Raw genomic sequence first — 14,691 nt, 5'->3', positions numbered from 1 at the left:
CCCTGACAAAAAACTAAAGTTGTCGCTCCAATCAGGTATTTGAGTCTTATCATCGTCTTCCTCATTGTCTCCACCAACAGGAGTTACAGTTTGGGAATGAGGGTCTACATTATGGTCAGAACCTTCTGCGTCTGGTCCTGGATCCGACTCATAAAGATTCTGGGCATCAGTGCAGATCATTTCCTCGTCTGGATTCACAGAAGCGCTGGAGTCGACCTCTGATTCCCAGGCTATAGTATGAGTAAACAGCTCTGCAGACTCAACCATCTGTTCTACCTCATACTCAGACGGGCAGCTGGAGATTTGGGAGCTGTGAGGAAGCAAGTGCGATTTGGGTGACACCTTTGAGGACTGGAGTATTTGTGATGTTGAAGTTGATGTGGAGGAGTGCCCACTTAAAGGAGCACTTGATATCCGTTGAAGCACCTGCTGTTTTTGTGCCTCATCTGGAATTTGTAGCGATTGGCGTGGCCGTAAGAAAGGGATCTTATCACATTGTCCGCTAAAAGAAGTAGACATTTTAGTTTGGCTGGAAGATGGTCTTTCTTCTGCACCTACCCCACGGACACAACCTTTTTTCCCCTTCCCAACACGCCTATTCCCCTTTCCACCAGCAGCAGGCCTTTTTCCACTCATTTTGGTGGTTAACTAATTCACAACTCTGGAGTTGTTTGCACAAAAAAACAATGGATGGTAACCGAGCAGAGCTGAGTGGCCAAACTGTGGTATTAGGCCAAAACTATTGGCTGGGTTAGATGCAGAAAAAAATTATTTTTAATTTGCAACCTGATGGAGGTCAGTATAGATGGACTAATAGACCAAGTCCCACACACCGCTAGAAGCCCAAATATTTTTTCAGAGCTAGATGCAGAAAAAAATTATTTTTAATTTGCAACCTGATGGAGGTCAGTATAGATGGACTAATAGACCAAGTCCCACACACCGCTAGAAGCCCAAATATTTTTTCAGAGCTAGATGCAGAAATTTTTTTTATTCAATTTGCAACCTGATGGAGGTCAGTATAGATGGACTAATAGACCAAGTCCCACACACTGCTAGAAGCCCAAATATTTTTTCAGAGCTAGATGCAGAAAAAAATTATTTTTAATTTGCAACCTGATGGAGGTCAGTATAGATGGACTAATAGACCAAGTCCCACACACTGCTAGAAGCCCAAATATTTTTTCAGAGCTAGATGCAGAAAAAAATTATTTTTAATTTGCAACCTGATGGAGGTCAGTATAGATGGACTAATAGAACAAGTCCCACACGCTGCTAGAAGCCCAAATATTTTTTCAGAGATAAATGAAGAAAAAAATTATTTTTAATTTGCAACCTGATGGAGGTCAGTATAGATGGACTAATAGACCAAGTCCCACACACTGCTAGAAGCCCAAATATTTTTTCAGAGCTAGATGCAGAAAAAAAATATTTTTAATTTGCAACCTGATGGAGGTCAGTATAGATGGACTAATAGACCAAGTCCCACACACCGCTAGAAGCCCAAATATTTTTTCAGAGCTAGATGCAGAAAAAAATTATATTCAATTTGCAACCTGCTGGAGGTCAGTATAGAAGGACTAATAGAACAAGTCCCACACACTGCTAGAAGCCCAAATATTTTTTCAGAGCTAAATGAAGAAAAAAATTATTTTTAATTTGCAACCTGATGGAGGTCAGTATAGATGGACTAATAGACCAAGTCCCACACACTGCTAGAAGCCCAAATATTTTTTCCGAGCTAGATGCAGAAAAAAATTATATTCAGTTTGCAACCTGATGGAGGTCAGTATAGATGGACTAATAGAATGATGCTATGCCCAAAAGATTTTACTTCACTAGGTGCAGTAAAAAAATTGGTATTCTATACACAGGTGGTATACCTTGCAACACTACTCCACTGACTAACACACTCTGCAATAGGCCAAAAAGGATTAGCTTTGCTAGATTCAGCCAAATGCTGTGAAAAAAAACTTGCACAGCACTGGCACAGACCTGCCTGGCAAAAACTGATAGGAACTGATGTAACCTAGTCCTGAAAAGGACTCCAATTACAATTAGTCTTTACTCCCACAATCTATCTATTTAAGAGCACAGACCTGCCTGATAAAAGTCGTAGGAAAAGCTGTAACCTAGTCCTTAAAAGGACTGCAATCACAACTATTCCCTACTCCCAAGCTATCTGTATATTTGTGCGAAAATTGGCTTGAAATTAACAAGATATAGCGCACACAGCAACAGCGGTGCCATCTAACACGCAGCTGCAGCAGTGAGAAAATGGTGGCGACGGGGAAAATGGCATGGTCTTATAGGGCAAGGACATGTGACATACACTGCCAATCACACATGCCCTTGCTTGTGTGAAAAAAAGCCCTTCGCTCCGTGTGTGCGCTGCTGATAGGCTGACAGATTGCACCTCCCCACTGCAAATGCGGGAAAGAGAAAAAAAAATGGAGATCTTCATTGTTCCTGCAGAGATCCATCCCCTGCCCCTCCCCCCGCCCCGCTGTACACTCAAACTGCGTATTAACATTAATTTTCATCATTACTGAGAAAAAATCCAGTTATGATTTTGGTGCACGAACAGTGCACGAACAGTTATCGAACATAACCTCGAACAGCCGAATTTTTCTCAAATTGTTCGTGTTCGCCGACCGGCTCGAACACCGCCCAAAACAGCTCGAATTTGAGATTGGCGAACAGTTCGAGTAGAACAACGCTCATCTCTAATCGACGTTTCCATTGCTTCCGTGCCACATTCCAAGTATAGTAGCGAGGCACGTCAATGTAAAGAAATGTTTTTGCAAACGTATCACTTTGGCACAACAGGAAAAATGCAGTTAGTGTAGTTTTAGGTGGTGCTTCTAATCTCTCTCTAAAATTATTTTCCGTAAAGTAAACCCTCTCGCCATTGGGTAAATGAATCGCGAGATGAGTGACGGTTGGGTGTCTCTCGTGCAGAGGCAGACCTAATATCCGCCACGCTGCTTCGTTACTACTAACATATCGGCCGGTTCTAAAGGTCTGCACCTCATCTCTTGGGTCAATTTAACATTCCCTTGCTGGCGGATGTTAAAAATAGCCTGGTCGCAACCCTTATTAATATATTTACAAATATATTTTATCGCCTGTACCGTATTACAGAACTCTACATTTAAATGAGAATTAAATTTTTTTGATAAGAGTGGAGAATATGGGACAACCCAGCTATTGTCCACCAATATTTCCTGTGTTCCTCTACGGGTTTTTATAATCGTCGTGCGTCCACCATTCTCTGGTGCTCTGCGCCTGTACAAAGGATAACCTTTGTCATTGGCTTGAGTATCTTTTAAAAGCTTCCTCGGATATTTTTTGGTACATTTTCCTTCCTTCATGCATGGCGATGAAGAATTAAATGTACCACATGGCCCGAGAATCATATTCTTTGTCACTGTATCATAGAGCTTTTGATCGGTTTCTGGGTTTGGTATCTCAGCACATATGATTTCGTCAATTTGGTTCGGATGCAATTTTTCCTTTAACCACAGCAGTAAGTGCACATGAGGCAAACCTCGCTTTTGCCACTCGATCGAGTACATGAAGCATTGCATATCACCAAATATGTTACATTTTGTAAGTAGAGCTACCAACTTCTGTACTTTTATTCTAAATACTCGAGCTGTAAGTCATGTCTGTCCGTTGAATTTTGACCAGCCATAAGCTCTTTGGTGATTTCTGGCCAAGCGGGGTTGCAAGTCATTGTAATAAATAAATCAGACCTCCCATAATTACGTACGTATGTGAATGCATCTTGTGTGTATTCGTGTAGGTATCTCGGGCTATTTACAAATGATGACGGGAGAATCACCATCTGACCTAAGTTATTTGGATCCAAATCCGGATAATTTCTTATTGCATCTTGCAAGTGAATATAATTTTCTGTGCGCAGTTTTTTTTGATTTAAAGAAATGAACCTTAAGCGCTCACTTTCCATCTTTACATACATGTCGACCAGAAACTGATGAAGTAGGAGCCTACACTTAAGCATCAAATTAAAATCACTGTGACGGACCATGAAGTGAAAGGCTTAAAAATCTTTGCAGGACACCTTTTTGCTTGGCATTGCTTGTTTGGTAATTGGATTTATCTGAGGAATATCAATGCTGTACCCCTCTTGTCCTTTCCAAAAAATTATTGGGTACTCGAGAGCGTCATAGAATCTATGTGTATCGGGAACCCTAGTGAGCATGCCATCGCGCGGCTGCACAACGATGTCCCGAGACATAGTTTGTTCGCTACTAACTATTACAGCAGCTAATTCATTAGTAGTAGGGGCATTGAATCGTCTCTCATGTTGACCACGTGGTACACGGTCTGGGTGAATCACTGCTTTGAAATGATCGTCATTGATCATTCTGTCTCTAGCCGTTTTAAATTCATGCACCAAAATGTTGTGGTCGTGAAGTACTCGTTGCAATTTTTTAACTAAGTTTCTATCTACGCTTTGCACGAACTCAGTACGCCTGTTGATTTGTTCTTCTTCGTCACCTATGAAATAAACTTTTAAAAATTGTGGTTGCGAAATGGACGTAGGAATTAAAGAACCGATACGGTGGTATACTTGTCCTTGTATTGTAAAAGTCGGGCAAAACCCTGGCATTGAGACAATTTGATCTGCTCCAAAAGACGTCATATGAAAGCACATGTTGTATTTTCTTATATTATTTAGAAAAAGGAGAGATTCATCAGTTTCATTAGAGAAAAGCTCTTTTAAAGGTTGAACTGGCTCGTCTATATAAGGAAGAGCTACTTTCCCGGCCAAACAACACATACCTGCTGCTTCCTCTTTCCACTTAAGAGCTCCGCAATATTTGCAATCTATGGTCATTGCTTCTATTTTTATAAGCTTGTGAGTTTCATAATCAAGAGTCTCGTCATACTCAAATGCAGCTTTATTAAACAATATCCATGTATTTCTTGTAAATGTTTGATGTCGCTGTGCTGCCCTTTCAGCAACAGTGCGTCTGCGAGATTCGGCCATTTCATAAGTTTCAGTGGCTCTTTGGGATGCCATGTAAGTCGCTTGCTGCTGACGTCGAGCTTGGGACTGTTCTGGAGTTTCAGCAGCCAGTTGAGACGCCAGATACTCCGCATGCTGTTCACGTCAGGCTTGGGACTGTTCTTGAGTTTCAGCAGCCCGTTAAGATGCCAAAAACTCCGCATTCCGTTCACGTTGGGCTTGGGATTGTTCTGGAGTCTCTGCAGCTCTATGTGCCGCACAACGCACTGCCTGCTCAAGCCTTTGTTGCTCGGCTTGTTGAGACGTCTCATCACGTCTAATTATTTTCATAGCTCTGGCTTTATTAGAGCTTTGCGAAATGTTAGACTTACGCTTTTGCAGCATTTTTATAAGTACTAATTACAAAATAGGTACTTAGTAAAGTTCAAACAAAATACTAAAACAATCTAATTAGTCATATTACGATCGCTGTACAGACGATATCAGTTGTATATGACTGGTCTATGAGGACCAGCTGTGGCGCGGTTACCTATAGCAACCATTCCCTGTGCTCTGTGGGAGCTGAGAGCAGCCTGCTGGTGCTGTGGGTGACATGCTGCGCTGCACACACACAGGGCTGTGCTGCACACAGGAGGGGAGGACGCCATTTGTGTAGCGCTGCTGCCGGTGCTGTCAGGCTGCAGTGTGTGCATCCTCCATGGAGCCGCGCTCAGTTTACTGCCCCTCCCCGTGTGTGAGTCACTTCCCCTCCGCCCAGGTGAGGTGCTCGGAACTTTCCCGGCTGCAGCAGCTGGCACAGGTAAGCGCATGTTTTATTATACGGTGTTATGTGGAGGGACAATGGCGGCGGGGACCCCCTGTGTGAGGACAATGACAGCCCGGAGCCCCCGGGCAACCTGCAGGAGGAAGCCTCACACTCCCCCCGGGCTGTGGGCGCGGGCAGGCCGTGCTGGGACGTGTAGTTCCCTAGTAACCTGTTCCTGACATATGGGCTGTTTTCTGTGTTTTGTTATTTTTTAAGTCTGAGAAAATGTCATAAATTATCCTTCTCCCTTCAGCTGTTTCCAGAGTGTAATGTATCAGGGTGAGCTCATGACAGACAGCTGCCAAAGTTTCTAGGAAATGTCAGTCCCGGGGGGTCATGTGTGAACCCCCTGTGCCACACTTGTACCTGGCCACGGTATATGATCACCCCTGTATTCTGACTGTGGACAGGCGGCAACTGTGACCTCACTATACAATGATCCACTATGGGCAAATTATTGTATTATCAATCTCTTCTGACTGCTGTAAATCAACCATTTAAATATCACCTGTGTATGTGTGTATATAAGCGAGCTCTCAGAGGCCAGATTTTTTTCCGACTTAATTGACATGTATCGTTATATTACGACCAAAATTACATAAAATCATTACAAATTGTAGCCTATATGTTATTCCGATGTATAATCTATATTACTGTAAAGTTTCATGCAAATCCATCCAGTAGTTTTTTCGTGAAAGAGTAACAAACATACATACTCACAAACTTTCGCATTTATAATATTAGTAGGATACAGTACATATAGAGAGAAAACAAGCATAAAACATTGAAGGCTGTGGGCTCAATAAAAAGCAAAACAGACTTAAAAAGGTGTTAAAAGACAAGGTAAAAATGATGTCAGGTTGGCAAACATACCAGTAGAAAACCAAATAGCTAATGAAAAGGAAAAAGCCAAGATCGAAAAAATGCTGGCCCACGTTTAAAGGATAGACATTTCATAGGTGCATATATATACAGTACAGACCAAAAGTTTGGACACACCTTCTCATTTAAAGATTTTTCCGTATTTTCATAACTATGAAAATTGTACATTCACACTGAAGGCACCAAAACTATGAATTAACACATGTGGAATTATATACTTAACAAAAAAGAGTGAAACAACTGAAAATATGTCTTATATTCTAGGTTCTTCAAAATAGCCACCTTTTGCTTTGATGACTGCTTTGCACACTCTTGGCATTCTCTTGATGAGCTTCAAGAGGTAGTCACCGGAAATGGTCTTCCAACAATCTTGAAGGAGTTCCCAGAGATGCTTAGCACTTGTTGACTCTTTTGCCTTCACTCTGTGGTCCAGCTCACCCCAAACCATCTCGATTGGGTTCAGGTCTGGTGACTGTGGAGGCCAGGTCATCTGGCATAGCACCCTATCACTCTCCTACTTGGTCAAATAGCCCTTACACAGCCTGGAGGTGTGTTTGGGGTCATTGTCCTGTTGAAAAATAAATTATGGACCAACTAAACGCAAACCGGATGGAATAGCATACCGCTGCAAGATGCTGTGGTAGCCATGCTGGTTCAGTATGCCTTCAATTTTGAAAAAATCCCCAACAGTGTTACCAGCAAAGCACCCCCACACTATCACACCTCCTCCTCCATGCTTCACGGTGGGAACCAGGCATGTAGAGTCCATCCGTTCACCTTTTCTGCATCGCACAAAGACACGGTGGTTGGAACCAAAGATCTCAAATTTGGACTCATCAGACCAAAGCACAGATTTCCACTGGTCTAATGTCCATTCCTTGTGTTCTTTAGCCCAAACAAGTCTCTTCTGCTTGTGGCCTGTGCTTAGCAGTGGTTTCCTAGCAGCTATTTTATCATTAAGGCCTTCTGCACAAAGTCTCCTCTTAACAGTTGTTGAAGAGATGTGTCTGCTGCTAGAACTCTGTGTGGCATTGACCTGGTCTCTAATCTGAGCTGCTGTTAACCTGCGATTTCTGAGGCTGGTGACTTGGATAAACTTATCCTCAGAAGCAGAGGTGACTCTTGGTCTTCCTTTCCTGGGGCGGTCCTCATGTGAGCCAGTTTCTTTGTAGCGCTTGATGGTTTTTGCAACTGCACTTGGGGACACTTTCAAAGTTTTCCCAATTTTTCGCACTGACTGACCTTCATTTCTTAAAGTAATGATGGCCACTCGTTTTTCTTTACTTAGCTGCTTTTTTCTTGCCGTAATACAAATTCTAACAGTCTATTCAGTAGGACTATCAGCTGTGTATCCACCTGACTTCTGCACAACACAACTGATGGTCCCACCCCAATTTATAAGGCAAGAAATCCCATTTATTAAACCTGACAGGGCACACCTGTGAAGTGAAAACCATTTCCGGTGACTACCTCTTGAAGCTCCTCAAGAGAATGCCAAGAGTGTGCAAAGCAGTCATCAAAGCATAATGTGGCTACTTTGAAGAACCTAGAATATAAAACATATTTTCAGTTGTTTCACACTTTTTTGTTAAGTATATATTCCACATGTGTTAATTCATAGTTTTGATGCCTTCAGTGTGAATGTACAATTTTCATAGTCATGAAAATACAGAAAAATCTTTAAATGAGAAGGTGTGTCCAAACTTTTGGTCTGTACTGTAACAGGTAGAATTTTTGGCTTCTGGTTAATAGTGCTTAGCAAGCAGGTAAGAGGCATGGAGACCTGCAATAGTCCAGACAGATCTGTGCCACTTAGAAACACGCTATGGTCTGAGAAAGAGGCAGAAAGAGTGACTCAAGTCAAAGGAGGAGTGAAGCTTAATTTTCCACCATGTGAGAACAATGAGAGAAACAGGTGATGGAACAGCAAGTCCTCAGAGGAATCATTTATGAGAGCAAGAAAACCACAGAAGATGATAAGTCTGAGTGATAGTTACACCCTAGACCAGTAGTCCCCAACCTTTCTGACTTGGAGAGCCACATTCAGCTTTGAAAGAGGGTTGCGAGCCTTATTTAGGTCTAAAAGAGAGTTCTGAGACACATCCAGCTCCTGACTCATCACAGTAGCGACACAGAGCCCCCATTACTGATGTAATGACAGTAGTGTTGAGTGGGTAGGTTTCATTAACCCTTTCAGCAAGCAATTTTGTCAGTCAATCTCTGCATGTGTCACTCTGCAGACGGGGCGACATTAAAAGAAATGCCGAGCACACCAAAATACTCGGCGAGCACCCAAGCATGTTTGCCGAAAGGATTAATGAAACCTACTCTCTCAATATTAAATGACAGCCAAAGCTTTTCCACAAAAGTCACACTGAGGCAGTATACCAAGATCCAGAGGTTCCCAAAATACCTCCATTCAGTATTCTCGTATGAATCACCCCCACCACACTGTTGTATTCAGCTTTAAGCACTTCCTCTGACATTTACATCATCCAGTTTACCATACTTAAATTATCTCCAAACTCCCAAAGCATTCAGATCTGCTCCTTTATGCAGAGCTACTCACAAAATTCACCATCTGAAGACCTGCTCTTCATAGTTGTTTGCTAGACCTGGTGCTAATGCGCCAAGCTGGCAGGCAGCTGTGAGCCACACATCATGGATTCGCAAGCCACATGTGGCTCCCGAGCTACAGGTTGGGGACTCCTGCCCTAGACAATGACTGTGTACAGTTCTTGGAGCAACAGAGAAACCCTAAGAAAGTTCAACATAGATTAGCGTGACACAGCGTACTATCATATAAATATTGCTGTTCAAGTTGACTGTATGCCTTTGCTACAAATTAAAGTTACCGGCACTCTTAAAGAAACAGTAATTTATTTTATAGGGACTTCTCAGAATTAATAAACAAGTGTGGTGCCACCAGGCACCAGGTCATCATCATAGAAGTGTATGGTGCAACCCTACAAACAGTGCCTAAGTAGTGGTAGGGTGTAGTTTTTTTTAGATTCACAGAAGCAGATAGGTTTGGACGAGGACTGTCAGGACAACAGCAGCACTGAAAGAAGTAACTGTGAATCCAGTACTGAGGTGAGATAAAATATTTACCTGATGTTGCAATGCCGTCTGTGCTGGTCTGTCTACCGCTGTGTCCCCCAGCTCCATCTTCTGTCCCCCTCCCTCTCCATAGACAGAATATGACCTGTTCCTTGAGTGAGTGAAAAGACAGCCTCATCTCACATTTTACATGCAATTTTTGAAAACAGATAATCAGTATAAGATGCAGCACAAGTGGCTTGTATAGTAAATAGAGAAAGGCATATTTTTTCTTAAAATATATATTAGAAAGTCTTTAACATTTGATTGTCCTAATGATTTATGCATAGTTTGCTAAAACAACAGATTAGTGAATCTACTGACATTTGGAAAACTGCACAAATTCGGCTGGGAAATTTGATTCCCATAGAAGCCCACCATACAGCCTCCTATTTTTCCTCCCCCCTTTTTGTGACTGTCTCTTCATCCTTCTTTACACTTCACTTGATTTTATGGTGAAGACATCCTCTTCAGCCTTTTTCACTATGCACCAGATTTTAGGCCTAGTCAGCACCTCAGGAGACACACATTGCGACATCATATGCCCCATGAAGTCTGCCGTCACATCAGAGGCTTACTCTGTGCTGGAAGCTCCGGCGCATCGAAAAGAAGATCAAAAGGGATTTTACACAAAGGGGGGAGGTATTCTGTAACAAAAAACTGTTGGTTTTACCCTTTTCCAGCCCTCTACCATGTAGATAAATGGCAGACAGCTGGTCAACATTTTGCTGAATTCACAAATTACAAAATATTCAAATTCAGAAAAATATAATTTTGGAGAAAATTCAAGGCAAATTTATTTCACGGTGAACATTTAAAGCGGATCTGCTATCAGATTTTACAAAGTACATACAGTACAGACCAAAAGTTTGGACACACCTTCTCATTTAAAGATTTTTCTGTATTTTCATGACTATGAAAATTGTACATTCACACTGAAGGCATCAAAACTATGAATTAACACATGTGGAATTATATACTTTACAAAAAAAGTGTAAAACAACTGAAAATATGTCTTATATTCTAGGTTCTTCAAAGTAGCCACCTTTTGCTTTGATGACTGCTTTGCACACTCTTGGCATTCTCTTGATGAGCTTCAAGAGGTAGCCACCAGAAATGGTCTTCCAACAATCTTGAAGGAGTTCCCAGAGATGCTTAGCACTTGTTGACCCTTTTGCCTTCACCCTGTGGTCCAGCCCACCCCAAACCATCTCGATTGGGTTCAGGTATGGTGACTGTGGAAGCTAGGTCATCTGGCGTAGCACTCCATCACTCTCTTTCTTGGTCAAATAGCCCTTAGACAGCCTGGAGGTATGTTTGGGGTCATTGTCCTGTTGAAAAATAAATGATGGTCCAACTAAACGCAAACTGGATTGTATAGCATGCCGTTGCAAGATACTGTGAGAGCCATGCTGTTTCAGTATACCTTCAGTTTTGAATAAAATCCCCAACAGTGTAACCAGCACAGTACCCCACCACCATCACACCTCCTCCTCCATGCTTCACGGTGGGAACCAGGCATGTAGAGTCCATCCGTTCACCTTTTCTGCATCACACAAAGACACGGTGGTTGGAACCAACGATCTCAAATTTGGACTCATTAGACCAAAGCTCAGAATTCCACTGGTCTAATGTCCATTCCTTGTGTTCTTTAGCCCAAACAAGTCTCTTCTGCTTGTTGCCTGTACTTAACAGTGGTTTCCTAGCAGATATTTTACCATGAAGGCCTACTGCACAAAATCTCCTCTTAACAGTTGTTGTAGAGATGTGTCTGCTGCTAGAACTCTGTGTGGCATTGACCTGGTCTCTAATCTGAGCTGCTGTTAACCTGCGATTTCTGAGGCTGGTGACTCAGATAAACTTATCCTCAGAAGCAGAGGTGACTCTTGGTCTTCCTTTCCTAGGGCGGTCCTTATGTGAGCCAGTTTCTTTGAAGCGCTTGATGGTTTTTGCAACTGCACTTGGGGACACATTCAAAGTTTGCCCAATTTTTCGGACTGACTGACCTTCATTTCTTAAAGTAATGATGGCCACTTGTTTTTCTTTACTTAGCTGCTTTTTTCTTGCCATAATACAAATTCTAACAGTCTATTCAGTAGGACTATCAGCTGTGTATCCACCAGACTTCTGCACAACACAACTGATGGTCCCAACCCCATTTATAAGGCAAGAAATCCCACTTATTAAACCTGACAGGGCACACCTGTGAAGTGAATACCATTTCCGGTGGCTACCGCTTGAAGCTCATCAAGAGAATGCCAAGAGTGTGCAAAGCAGTCATCAAAGCAAAAGGTGGCTTTGAAGAATCAAGAATATAAGACATATTTTCAGTTGTTTCACACTTTTTTTGTTAAGAATATAATTCCACATGTGTTAATTCATAGTTTTGATGCCTTCAGTGTGAATGTACAATTTTCATAGTCAGGAAAATACAGAAAAATCTTTAAATGAGAAAGTATGTCCAAACTTTTGGTCTGTACTGTACATTATTAAGTAAATCTTTTAAACCTCGTGAGGTTGGTGTAATTAATTTCTAAGATCATTTCAGAATGGCTGTATTATTCATTTTTAAAGGGTATCTGTCATTAACGTTTTTCCACTGCATCTGCGAGCAGCACTATGTAGAGACATAGAGACAGAGACATTGATTCCAGCATTGTGTCACTCACTCGGCTGTAGTTTCGATAATATCATTGTTTTAACAGCAGGAGATTATCAGTAGCAGATTAAGTGATACATCGCTGAAATCAAGGTTTCTGCCCCTACATCATGCTACTCTCAGATGGGGTAGTAAACCCTGGTGACAGATTCCCTTTAAAGTTTAACTTAATTTCGGCACAACTTGTCTGATTGACAGTTCATTTATGTCATTCTTGCAGCTGAGATCTCACATTGCTCAGAACAAGATGCAGCTGTGAGCTAGGCTGGGTGGCTGGAGACTGATTTCACATATTTGTAGCTATACTCATAAAATGTTAAGTATAACAGTATGAGAGCCTTGTCAGAGTGAGACCTGTTTGTATTGTGAAATCAGATGACAGATCCACTTTTACCTTTGTGTATTGTGATAATATGATATTAAAACTTGGCATTTCATAACACAAACACTATGATATGATGGTAATATGGGTAAAAAGGTGACATAAACTTTAATGAGTACTATTAGAGTAATCTAGCCTTTTAAAATTACATGCCAATCACACAAATACAGTGAATGTTGCCACTTATTAATTAGCTGTACCTCTGAACTACCAGTGAAAGTTGCTTTTGGAGAAAGCAGTAAACACTTTAGGAATAAAAATAATTTCCACATAAGCCATGATTTATTCTTTAACAAGCATTCTGCCAAGACATTTAAAAGTAGCATGCAGCATTTATACATGCAGTATTATTACGGGTCAGTTGTTTTTTTTATTTCATTGATGTCATATGTGGAAGGCATTTAATACCTATACAAGGGGGTTTTGCTTGTTTTTTGCACTTCTTCTGTCATAGAGAAAAATTGTAAAATCCATAAAGACATCTCATGAGAGGGGACATATCACCCTCACATTGAACATATGGGATTAAACAACTGGGGAAGTGAGAAATAGTAGACACTTCAACCTCCATTGAAGTAGGACTGCCTGCAGTTGTCAGGCAATTACAACATGAGCTTGGCTCTGAGAACCAGCCACCAAGGCTGGAATTCATTTATCCAGAGGCTGAAAAGTGCACTTCCAAAGCACTTCCAAGGCAAGAACTTCCTCTGTTTAAAGGGCTTGTCTGAGACAATTTGGAGCCAGTAATCAGTGATGAATATTGGGGTTTGCATCAATCCGATATTTATGTGAAATATATTTTCAGCATCGTAGCAAAGGGACAAACATAATGCATTCATTTACATCACCAAAAGACCATTCTAAACCCTCAAACTTAATATTTGTCTGATGGATGATGCTATCCATAACATGTTTCGTTTCTACAGAAAGTTAAAATAGCTATAGGAAACATGACAACAATATCTACTGCCTGCAACCTCCAGGGGAGAAGATATCCTGAAAGTTAAGGATCTCATAATATTCTAACAGACGTAGCACATCCCACTACCAGCCCCCATATCAGCTCACCAAGGGGAGTTATGAGGGCATAACCATGAGCTAATAAAAATCAGACTTTTCCAATTTTCTGCCATTGTTCATTTCGGGAAGACATAGTTCATTGTGAGAGTATTCCATTTTTCTTATCGGAGTTTTCCTCTATAAAGTTAAGAGCCATTCCTGCAACATCAAGTTATTTTATGTAATTGCATATACTGTATTGGTTTGTTCCCATTTTGTAACATCTTTGTATATTTTTTTAGTTATTGTAGAGTTGACTGTGACCATACTGGGGTATATATATATTCCATGCGTTGGAATCAGAGGCGTATGTACCATACGCTCACTGTGAGTTCCCCAATAATTGACCTAGCAGTGGAAACAGTCGCAGCCTCGTCCATCACTTATCACTCAATTGTCTTATTGTCTTGGTGATTGGATGCAGCGAAGGTGCCTCCACGGACAAATTGGGGGCTGCAGAGGGATCTGTGTGTTCTATGTGACAACTTCCATTTTGTCCACAACTTTTCTGTTTACATTCTATGGCCATGCTATTGATTTATTTATTATAGTGCCCCCTTACTTACATTGACATTTTCTTACTCATAACTATTTATGAGTCACGGCTGCTATTTATATTCAATCTGAATGCAATGTTTTTATTCTGTTTGTAATATACTTCACTAAAATGTGATATAATATAATGCAATTTTTCGCTCCACTTAGTTGTGGTATTTTTTCATATATATTTGGAGGGATCTGTTCACACTTTTTGTGATTTATTTACAAAATTTTCAATTCACTAGGGCTTCCACTTTATTTAGAAA

This window comes from Phyllobates terribilis, unplaced genomic scaffold (assembly GCF_046119375.1).
Source record: "Phyllobates terribilis strain yellow unplaced genomic scaffold, ASM4611937v1 Scaffold_11__3_contigs__length_659146591, whole genome shotgun sequence".
Classification (NCBI taxonomy): domain Eukaryota; kingdom Metazoa; phylum Chordata; class Amphibia; order Anura; family Dendrobatidae; genus Phyllobates; species Phyllobates terribilis.
The sequence above is the reverse complement of the archived record's forward strand: the minus strand, read 5'-3'. Positions refer to the sequence as shown.